Source organism: Suricata suricatta, chromosome 12 (genome assembly GCF_006229205.1).
Source record: "Suricata suricatta isolate VVHF042 chromosome 12, meerkat_22Aug2017_6uvM2_HiC, whole genome shotgun sequence".
Lineage (NCBI taxonomy): Eukaryota > Metazoa > Chordata > Mammalia > Carnivora > Herpestidae > Suricata > Suricata suricatta.
In genome coordinates, this window is record NC_043711.1 from 907,615 (window position 1) to 917,796 (window position 10,182).

At 62.3% G+C, this 10,182-nt stretch overlaps 2 long non-coding RNA genes across 2 annotated transcripts in view; one reads left to right on the forward strand and one right to left on the reverse strand.

Moving 5' to 3' along the window:
• Window positions 1-397: 397 nt before the first annotated feature.
• Window positions 398-10,107, reverse strand: LOC115273616. The gene is made up of 3 exons (XR_003900866.1): window positions 9,684-10,107; window positions 5,532-5,642; window positions 398-771 (listed from the first exon to the last, which is right to left on the reverse strand). It is a non-coding gene; the product is annotated as an uncharacterized LOC115273616 (long non-coding RNA).
• Window positions 993-10,182, forward strand: part of LOC115273617 — a 15,074-nt gene continuing 5,884 nt past the window's right edge. The window contains exons 1-2 of the long non-coding RNA XR_003900867.1: window positions 993-1,205; window positions 1,308-1,528. This is a non-coding gene — a long non-coding RNA (uncharacterized LOC115273617). The remainder of the gene's footprint in view (window positions 1,206-1,307; window positions 1,529-10,182) is intronic.

Sequence of the window (10,182 nt, forward strand, 5' to 3'; positions counted from 1 at the left end):
CGAATCCCTCCGCCGCCGCCCGCTCGGCCCGCCCCGGTCCCCGCGGTTCGCCTTCCAGCGCGCCCGCGGCAGCAGTTGGGGTTCGAGCGTCCCGGGGCTTGGGAGCAGGGGCTCCCTGGCAGGCCACCGGCAAATGGCGCGGGGAAGGAGCGGGGACTATCTTCCAGCGCGGAGGCGCACTCAAGGTGAAACATACGTGACGCAAGTGGGAATGAACCGTGAGATGGGAAGATAAGGCACGGCAGCGGTGGCCAATCGGAGAGCGTGAAACTGCGATTGGCGGGTTCGTCGACCATTCCTGAGGCGACCCCGCCTCCTTCCCCTCCTCCTTGCGGTTTAGCGAAGAAAGAGGTGGGACTCTTGGAACGTTAGGCCCAGAGAAGCCGTGGCGGGGGGAGCGGGCGGGTTGGAGTTTTATTGTCAGGTTTGCGTAGCCGCCCGCGTGGCCTCTGTGCTGGGTCGTGTCTCAGTTCCCAGGGTTGGTCCCCGGGGCTGGCTGTTGAGAGCGGCCATGGCCAGAGGACAGGAACAGGACCCATTCTGTTGGTTGGGCAATGGAAGCCAGCTGTTTCAGGGTCAGAGAGACCCACAGGGAACCCGCGCTGTGCCTCTGACTTGCTGTTGCTTTGACCTCCCTGATTCTCACTTTGCTCATCTGTGAAACGGAATCTGGACCCAACCCTTTTGGTTCTCAGTGGTCTGTGTCTCTTCTGGAGTCCGAAATTCTTCCCACCTCCAGGGGCCATTCAGCTTTTGAGGGGACCAGAGACCCTTCAGAAAGGGAATAATAAAGTTATAAATGAAAATATCACAATTTTTCCTGGCTTCCTGGGTCCCCAGAAAGCCACACTCCGTTCCAGGCCTTAAAGAGGCCACCATCCTTCTAACCCACTCAGCTCTGGCCACCAGGGGCCTCTTTGCTGTTTTGGAACCTGTCAGTCTCATTTTTACCTCCGGCTGTTGTCCTTGCCCTGCCCTCTGTCTGGCATGTTTATCTGCTCACACCTGGAAGCCCCAGATCCCCACAGTTCAGTGCTGCTCCAGCTCAGGAAGAAAAGAGGGGGTCCCAGGGTGAGGAGTGAGTGGAGGGCTCAGGGGCCTACCAGCAAAGGCACAAGCCCCTTCTGCACGCCAAGGAGGCTGACCGGCACCCTGATCCCTTCTAGTTCAGAGAAGCTCCCTGTGGTGCATGCCTGGAGAGGAAGGTATGGATCTTGGGGTCTGGGTTCGAATTCCTCATTTCCTCCAGCCTCACTGTGACCTTATGCAAATTCTTGACACTCTCTGGGCTATGATTCTCCCACCAGGAAAATGGAAGGCACAGTGATGAGTACAGAGCCGGTGCCCACATCCCTCCGTCTGTCCCCACTGGTGGGTCTTCGTCTGCTGTGAGGAGGTCCTCTTGCCCCCAGCTGTGGCATGTGACCCCCCCCACGGGTCTGTTCCTGCTCTGGCGCCCCCCAGCCTGGGGGGTTTCTCAAGCACCAGGCTGGGGCCAAGGCCTCTCGGGGTCCCAGCTTCACTCAGAGTATGTCAGTTCCCCCTTCCCTAAGAATGCTCAGGGTCTCACCCTTAGCGTTGGGGTTAGGGTCTCTGGAGTGGCCCTCAACACACTCACTGAAGGTGGGGGAAGGATCCACTCATGGACCGTGCAATTATTGTGCACCAACTGTGTGCCTTTTTTGGTGCTGGGCATTGGCCACAGTGGTGCCTGTGACCTGCCCAGCACCTGCCCTCCAAGGTACAATGGGCCATCAGAGGCCCCCCCCTTTGGCTTCAGATGTGGCTCTTTCTATCCATACGTTTGGCCGTTGGGTTCTCATACCTGAGAGATGAAACCCATTGTACAGGCGAGGACACCGAGGCTTAGAAAGCTCCTCCCTGGGGCCCAGTCCACCCTGGGGCTCACACCTGCCAGGAGGCCCTCCCGGCACTCACAAGCCACCATTGTCCTCCCTGGGGAGGCCCAGCAAGGGCTGAGTCACTGGGTGGAGCTGTCCATGGGTGCCCCCCCCCCCCCCCCCCCCCCCCCCCCCCCCCCCCCCCCCCCCCCGCCTGCCTGCCTGCCTGCGGCCTTTGTCTCCTCTGGGTGCTCCCCTGCTGGGCCTGGGCAGCCGGAGCCCTGCCTCTTTGCCTCTCCCACCTGCTTCCTCCTTCCGCCCGAGCCCCACCACAGGCTGGGGACCCCACAGTGAGGAAGGTAACCCTGTTTCTGGTTGGCAGAACGAATGCCGAGAACAGGTTGTCACCAGTGGTGTGGGGGGGGAGGCTAAGGGATAGGCATGCTGGTGGAGACTTCCGGAAGAGACACAGAAGGCACTCAGGCCACGCTTGTCCACAGAGAGAGTGTAATTGAGTTTAGGGCTTTGGGGCCATCTCCTGACACGTGTTTTCATTGGTCTCCAAAGTGGGGACCTTCTCCTGGGGTGTCAGCAGACACTCCCCCCCCACCACTCCTCCCTGCTTTTCAGAAGCCCTGGCAGGACGGAAGGGCACTGTCACCTAAGCCAGACCCCCAGCCCAAACGTGTCACCGTCCCCAGTGGGCACTCACGCCGGGGCATCGACGGCCGCTGAGGCTGGGGTCTTCATGGTCGATGCAGAGCCCTGTGGAGGCCCCCGCCCAGATGAGCCCACGCTCCCCCCAAGCCCCGCCCCCACCCAGGGGCCAGGGTCAGGGCTCCTTCCTTGCTTCCTTCCTGTCCGCTCCCTGGCTTTGGGAAGGAGGTTGGTCTCCATCGGGCCTGCCAGTGGGGCCTGGGGCTGGGGTGGCGCCGCTGGTCTTGCTGGGTGTACAGTGGGCAGGAGGTAACTCTGGCCCCTCCCGAGGCCCGACCTAACCGGGCCCTCGAAGCTGTAAGTGCGAGGAAAGGAGGGGCCCCGGTGACCACCTCAGCCCCTCCTGGGGAGCCAAGGGGCGGGGGGAGCTGGGAACCCGGAGCATGGCCGGGCATCAGATAAAGATCCAGAAGGGGCTCTGCGCGTGCCCGAGGCCCCTGACCTCACTGGGTGTGTCCTTGGGGCAGTGCCACTTGGGTGGTACCAGAAGGCTGAGAAAAGTCAGTGGGAGACTGCAGGGGAGAGGCTGGGAGCTAGGGCCCTGGGTCATGTATGTAAGGAGCCCTTGAGGCCCACGGGGTCTGAGCCTGGAGAAATGGAAAGGAAAGGAGCCAAGGTCAGAGGGTGGAGTCGGGCCTTGATGGCGAGGGCACTAGGGAGCCATGGCAGCGGTTTGAGCTGAAGAGAGATGTGGTGGAGACAGACATCAGCAGAGAGAAGGGCTGGCCTGTGAGGACGGTGAGCACACAGAGAGGGAGGTTTGAGGGGTGATTGAGGGCCCTCGATGGGGTGGGGGCAAGGACACTGGGTGGGGGCTGGGCAGGTGGGGGCATTAATAGTGGTGCCTGCCCCCAAGCAGGGACATCTGAGCACCAGGGGCAGGAATGAACGGGGCACGGGAAGCTCAGGTGTCGGCTGTGCCTGGGTCCCACGGGGTGGAGCCGGCACCCGGCCGGAGGGCTGTGTACCAGGGGCAACGAGTGAGTGGGTGACCTGGGCCGAGCCCCAGCACCACACTGAGCGCCTAGCCCAGGCGGGACCCCAGCTGCAGACCAGACCCGTCCACCTGGTGCCTCGTGCCCACCCACCTCCGGGACCAGTGCCACCTGCCCAGGGCGGCCCTGCCCCCTCCTGGCCTGGTGCCCACGGCTCCTGACTCAGGGGCCCCCGGGGCTTGTCCCGCCGCATTCCGGGGTGGCCTGTGCAAACACGGGGTGCCTCCTCGGCGGCCCCCATGGGTACTGTCCATCCTCGCTCCCGGGGAGCCGGGCGTTGGCAGGGGACAGGAAGCCGGGCCGGTGCCCGCGCCCGCCCGCGCCCCCACCCACAGGCCAGCCGCACTGACCCTGCCCCTGGCAGCGAAGGGGTGCCACTGTGTCCCCAGGGCAGTCCTCTTCTCCGGCTCCCTGAGCCTCACAGATGAGGCGGTGCAAACCAGCCCACTGCCCTGCTGGGGAAACTGAGGTCCCAGCCCGAGGCTGGCAAGGCTCACACACCTGCTTCACCTGCCCCGCTGAGCTCCTTCACGTTTCCTGGTGCCTTCCAGAAACGAGGGAGGGCCTTCCCCCGCCGCCGGCACCTTGCCCACGGAGCTGGGGTTTTACTGGGTGGTTCTGGGAAAAAGCCAGGAGGGCAATGTGGTCTCTCTGGGAGCTCCCAGGGGGGCTGACCCTGCAAGGCCCAGGCTCCTGAAGGTGACCAGGAAGAGGCGCCACTGGGCAATTCTGAGGGCCACATGGAGCCCTTGGCGGTCAGTGGCACCGGCCCCCGGTCCTGGCCACCCTGTCTCGAGCTGGGACCTCACATGGGCTCTTCCCCTGCTCAGGCTCGGCCCACCCTCCACCTCACAGCCTCACCAGCTGCATTCCCCCTCTTGCTGCACCTCAAAAGGCTCCTCCTGGCTGTCTGCTCTTCCTCGTCCTTTGACTCTCAGCCTGGGCACCGCCTCCTCCAGGAAGCCTCCCTGGTCCCCAGGGCGAGCCAGGACCCATCTTGCACCTCCTGTCACTTTTTGCAGTTTCCGGTTACCCCACCACTCACTGGATTGGGGTCCCCCAAGGGAGGGGTGCGAGGCTTTCCTACCCCATGAGGTGCTCGTGGGTCTGGAGAGCAGCGTGAGGCCAGAGGCAGTGTGGTGCGGGGGCTCCCGGGTCTTTGCGGCGGGTTTGGGGCCTGAGCAATGGCGTCCAGGGAACGAAGGAGCAGAAGCCACTGGGCCCAGCTCGCCAGCAGTTCTGGGTTCAAATCCTGGTTCTGCCAGGTTCTGACTGCGTGACTTCGGCAGAGGCTGCCCTTCTTGGGCCTCAGTTTCCCCTTCTGAAAATCAGGGCTGGAGCAGGTCACCTTCCGGATCTAATACTGCTCACATCTCGCTTTCCCTGCACACACCACGTTGAATCTCGCTTCGGCCCTGGGGTGGTGGCCTCTGTCACACAGTTTTTGCAGATGGGGAAACTGAAGCCCAGAGGGGAGGACTCATTTGACCACAGCCACGTGAAGGGCGCAGGGCCCCGGACCGCCCGGGGAGGGTCCCCGCTGGGTGTTTGCTCCTGCTCCACGGGAGGGGCAGGCAGTGGCGTCACCAGGGTGCCAGCTTTGCATCCGCGCCGTGTTCTGCCGGGCGTCTCCTGCACCCACGGAGTGGGGGGCTCTGGTTGGCCCCATTGTGCAGAAGAGGACACTGAGGCCCCAAAAAGCTGGATTAAACCACTCCCTCCCGGCTGGGGCTTGACATGGCCTGACCATGTTTGCAAGGAAAATGGGAAAGGTTGCACAAATAGGTCTTCCAAGAGGCCCAGGGCAGGAGGCAGCCCCTGGGCCTTCCTCTCCGGGGTGATGACCAGCCCTCCCGGGGTTCCCAGGCAGCTGGGCCCAGGCCTGGCCCCGACTTGCCCTTGTGTGGACAGGAGTTTTCAAATGGCCGTCAGGGCGTGTGTGAGGCGGGCCCCGTGGGCGGGAGGTGCTTGGACTCACCGAGCGCTCGGTACTCCTAGGACTGGCAGTGTCTCCGCAACGGCGGGCCTCCAGGGCCCCTCCCACCTCCTTGCCCTCTTCAGGGGTGGGAAAGGCACAAAGCCAAGAGATCTAAAAAGAAAAATCTTCAAATTTGACTCTCTACTTATGAATTAAACACATACACAGATGAGGTGACACGAGGTGAAACAGCAGGGAAGAAAAACATTTGCAACATTGTAACAGAAGGATTTGTATCCTTCCTATACAAAGAGTTCCTACATATCAATTTAAAAAAGCAACCCAACAGAAAGCCAGGCAAAGAAATGAACATGAGTTCACGCAAGAGGAAACACACATGGCAATTAAAGGGACAGAGAAAAAGAAACTTAAAGTCACTCACGATGAAAGAAATGCAAACAGACCCTCAAAGAAGGAAACACTCACTGTCCCATCGGCAAAGTGGTAGCAGATTGGTCATACCCTGTGGTGACGAAGCTGGGGGTGGGGGTCCACTGGAGGGTGCGTATTCTGACCAAGAAACTCGACATCCCTTTGAACTCCCCCTCCAATTTCAGTCCCAACACTAAGAAAGCTAACAGAAACGATGTGCAGGAGAACGGCTGCTCCTGGCGGGAGCGCCTGGACCACTCTGACGCAACCGGGAAAAGTGGCTGCACAGGGACACGAAGGCTACCAGGAATGGAATGGTGTCCCTGCCTTCCGACAACGGGGCTCACACACACATACGAGTGAGTGAGAGAGAGAGAGAGAGAGAGAGAGAGAGGGCTCGGGTGGGCGGTTCAGATAACGCCCAAGCGTGGGACCCACGGCACCATTTTGGGGGTGGAGAGGTGGTAAAGGAAAAAGCATGTATCGAAAAAGTGCAGGAGGAAATACCCCAGGTTCAGCGGTTACTCTGGGCGTGGGGGGGACTTTCAGTTCTTGCTTTATATTTATATTTAAGAAGTGGAATTAGCTGAGAAGTTGGACATTATTTTCTGTGTCTGTGTGTGTGTGTGTGTGTGTGTTGGTCTTTTTTTAAGTTAAAAAAACATGTAGTTTTTTGCCTCGCGGCTGAAGCGCTGTGACCCCGCCAAGCCAGGGCACGGAGGTGGGTCTCCGCTGGGGGTGTCCCCGACCCCCTGTGACAAGGCCCGCCGGGTGTTCCCTGGAGGGGCCGATCGGGCTGCGTGGGGTCCTCAGGGGGAAAACCCTGGCGCTCCAGGGAGGCCCCCCCAGGGCAGCCCGAGCGCTAGTGGCGCCCGGTTCCTGCCAGTTAAAGACGGGCCGGGCGGCACACAGCGCCGGGAAGCCGAGCCCCCTGGCCTCGGGCAGTGCTGGGCCAGGACAACCTCCAGCGCTGCCCGGGAGGCGCTGGGTCGTGTGGGGCCATGGATCCTCTGCTGGGAGGGCCACTGGTCTCAGTTTCCCCATTTGTACTGAGGCTGGAGAAACATCGAGTCCCCATCTCCAAGCCCTGTAGGTCCGGCTCTTGGGTCCTCAGGGCCCCGTCTTCCCTCCCCCTCCCGGCTCCATTTCCGCTCACTCCCAGCTGGCCAGTCCCGGGCATCATGGCTACAAGGTCTGCAAAATGGGCATGAAGATCGAGACCCTGACCCTCCCCTGCCTCTAGTCTGGCTGTGCTAGCAAGGCTGGGGCCCGGGGAAGCCCCAGGGCTGAGCAGTCTGGCTGGGGGCTGAGGAGTGGGGAGCCAGCAGGGGAGGGGCGGGGAGCACCCAGCGGAGCTGCGGCCAGGTCTCCCTCCAGCACTTCCCGCTGCTGCTCCCTGGACCACAGGTCGCATTCCCACCTCAGGGCCTTTGCACAGCTGGTCCCCTGCGGGGAACACCCCCTCCCTCAGTCTCCGGCCCCTTTCACGGGGTCACTGCCCCTCCTCCTTGCATCTAGCAATGTCTGCAACTGGCTGATTTGCTCGTCCAGCACCCCACCTCCAGTTCCACTGGGGCGACCCCCAGGCCCAGCCTGGGCCTGGCACCCAGCAGGCACTCAATGGGTGGAGAGGACATGGTGGCCCTCATTTCACAGATGGGGAAACTGAGGCTCTGAGGGACAGCCTGAGGTCAGATAGAGTGTGGTGCCTGATCCAGGCAGAAGCATTTCCTCTGGCCCAGGGGGTGGTGGGGTCCTGGGACAGCTGGTGGGGCCGCCAGAGTGGCCTGAGTGCTGCCCTGTGTGGCGGCGGCAGCTGGGGCTCCTCTGGGGCCCAACCCCCACCCTGCCTGCAGGAGGGAGTGGGGAGGGAGGGAGGCAGCAGCTGGCGGCTGGCCCTGGGCCAGCTCCATCCTGGCTGGGAGGGGCCCTGTGCTGGGGCGGTCTCTGTCTCTCTGTCTCTGTCTCTGTCTCTGACTCTCCTCTGTCTTTGTCTCTCTCTCCCTCTCTGTGTCTCTATCTCTCTGTCTGCCTCTATCTCTCTATCTCTGTCTACTCTTCTTTCCTATACCTGTCTCCTCAGCCCCAGCTGTCGGGGCTGACGGCTGGGCCCCTTTGGTGGCATCTGAATGTCCCCTGCACCTCCACCTGCCTGTGTGCGTGGATGGGACCGTCCTTGACTCTGGACTCCCCGTTAGAGTCCCTGCTGCCCCCCCCCCCATGGGGAGCCTGGGAGACGCCCCTCAGGGGCTGGGGGCCCCTGAGAAAGTCTCCCCCTTGTGAGGCTCAGTTTGCCATCGTGGAGTGTGTGTGGGCACCTGGGCCATGCTGGGCATGGCCGCAGGGGGCCGCAGGGGGAGGCCCTCGCCCCTCAGGGCTCACGGCCAGCCTGGGGGAGAGGAAGAAGGGCTCACTGCACGGGCCTCTGAAGCTGTCCTGGGGGTCAGAACAGGGGGCCAGGGAGGGGCTACGGAGGCTGGGAGGGATCCCGGCGGGCTCGTGGCTCGTGCAAAGGCCCTGAGGCCCTCAGCCAAGCTTCGGGGTGCCTGACTCCAGGCCACACAGTGAGCTGACTTGGCTGAGCCGAGCACTTGCTGCCCGGTCAAGGGCGCCCTCAGCCGGGCCACGGGGAAGGCGGTGGGCAGCGGCGGCAGCGAAGAGCGCGGGGAGAAGCAGGAGCAGGGCAGCGCCCCAGGGCGCTCTGCGGTCCTGATCCACGTCTCCCTCAACCCTGCAGCACAAACCTGCTGGCAACAGGACCCAGCACTGCAGAAATATCCAGGGGCTGCTGCCTAATCACTCTCTGATTTGCATTTTTGCATATTAATGATGGCAGAGCTACTAATTCTGCGGCAGTATTTTAAAGGTACAGAAGCTCTGGACGTGTGCAGGGGTGAGGACCGGCCTTCCTCGCTTCACCTGGGGGCTGCGGGCTCCTGGGCACAGGCTCCCTGCTGGCCCGTGGCACCCCTGCCCTTGAGTCTCAAGGACCCCACCTCTCGGGAGTCATGGCATCTTCTGCTCTTTTTTTTTTTTTAATGTTTTTAATTTATTTTTGAGACAGAGAGAAACAGCGTGAACAGGGAGGGGCAGAGAGAGAGGGAGACCAGAATCGGAAGCAGGCTCCTGGCTCTGAGCTGTCAGCACAGAGCCCGATGAGGGGCTCGAACCCACGAGTGTGAGATCATGACCTGAGCCCAAGTCGGACGCTTAACCGACTGAGCCCCCCAGGTGCCCCAAGCTTTTTTTTTTTTTAACGTTTATTTATTTTTGAGAGAGAGCGAGTGCGAGTAGGGGAGGGTCAGAGAGAGAGGGAGACACAGAATCAGAAGCAGCTCCAGGCTCTGAGCTGTCAGCACAGAGCTCAGCTAGGGGCTTGAACCCACGAGCCAAAAGAACATGACCTGAGCCGAAGTCGGACGCTTTACCGACTGAGCCACCCAGGTGCCCCTCTTCTGCTCCTGAAATTACGGCATCAACCTCAGCAGCCTCCGGAGGAATGGGATTCTGAAATTTTCTGCAGGTGGCTCCATCCTAAGCATCCGTACTGGGAAAGCTTAGAGTCAGAATCTGGCTTAAATAAACCTCTGGATTCTGTCGCAGCCCCTGATTGCGCTGGCATCCTAACCCCCCACCCCCACCCCGCGCCCAGGGCCTCTCTGCAGCCCCCCAGCGAGCCCGGCACCTGGCGGGGGGGGGGGGCTGTCAGCTGGGCCCCGGGTGCCTTTCCGCTCCCACTGGTTGCCCATCCCTGGGCCTTCGCACATGTTGTTCCCTTACCTGGTGTGCTTTTCCTTGTCTGACATCACATCTCCGGAGAGGCCCTCGTGCCACCATGCGTGTGTCCAGTCTGGTCGCCTACACGTCCCCATCGCGAAGCTAGGAAACTGATGGGCCAGGCCTTGCTCCGGGTCTCGCAGGGTCCTCCCAGTGGCCACAAGGGTGCTGGGCCGCGGTGGGGATGGGGTGTAGGGTTAAGGCCTGAGGTGCGCTGTTGGGCTCGTGCTGCCACCTAGTGACGCCCCTGAGTAAGGCCGCGGGTCTTCCGCGGAGCCCCTGCCCGCGGAGCCGACCTTGCTCTCGGGGACCTCTGGGGAGCCCCTGGGGAGGTGGGGAGAATACCTTGCGGGCTAGACTCCCACGGGCCAGACAGAGGGGCTGCGACGGGAGGAAGGAAAAGGGGACCCGACTCCGCGGCCCCGTGCTGACCCCGTCCGAACCTGACCGCTAGGCGCGCGCGCAGCCCGGCGGGACGCGCGGCAGGGCCCGCGCCGCGGCC